Source organism: Eutrema salsugineum, unplaced genomic scaffold, assembly GCF_000478725.1.
Source record: "Eutrema salsugineum unplaced genomic scaffold, Eutsalg1_0 scaffold_12, whole genome shotgun sequence".
In the NCBI taxonomy this organism is placed as follows: domain Eukaryota; kingdom Viridiplantae; phylum Streptophyta; class Magnoliopsida; order Brassicales; family Brassicaceae; genus Eutrema; species Eutrema salsugineum.
Window position 1 is genome coordinate 3,994,506 of NW_006256895.1, and position 657 is coordinate 3,995,162.

Here is a 657-nt window from a genome sequence, read left to right on the forward strand (position 1 = left end):
CCGATGGAAATGGAACCCAATTCCTCCAAGAAACCCTCAAAACCGCGATGATGTAGACCCAAGAAGGGAAGAACGTGCAGACCTTGATGCACCAATCAACGCTGATGAAGATGAGAACCAAGGATTGCAACCGAATGGACGCAATAAACGCCCCATTCAACCTGCAAATTAACACCGAAGACAAGCCCAAAATCATCGCATAGCCGACTTTGACGCACCAACTCAGAACTTTCAAAATCAATATGCGATTTAAGTACCATTCCCGAACCAGAATGAGTTCGAAGTCAAGCCTCAGATAATCTCTTGGTGAAAGAAAATCAATTCCATGGAGTCCCTTCTGAACATCCAATGGATCATATTGAGATTTTTGAAGAAATCTGCAGTATGATGAGGACATACCAAGTTCCAGCAGATTATCGTAAGTATAAGCTTTTCCCATTTTTATTAAGTGATAAAACTCACTGTTGGTTGAAATATTTTCCTGCAGGATCAATTACTTACTGGGAAGAATGCATTCCTAAACAACTTCTATACTAAGTCAAGGTCGAACCTGCTGAGAAACAAGATCCAAAGTTTCCAGCAAGGTCCGGTCAAATCTTTTTATGAAGTCTGGGAGTGTTTTAAGGAGTATGAACGTGATTGTCCACACCACGGATT

At 41.2% G+C, this 657-nt stretch overlaps 1 non-coding gene across 1 annotated transcript; it reads right to left on the minus strand.

Moving 5' to 3' along the window:
- Positions 1-550: 550 nt before the first annotated feature.
- LOC112089633 lies at positions 551-657 on the minus strand. Its single transcript, XR_002901258.1, has one exon. It is a non-coding gene; the product is annotated as a small nucleolar RNA R71 (small nucleolar RNA).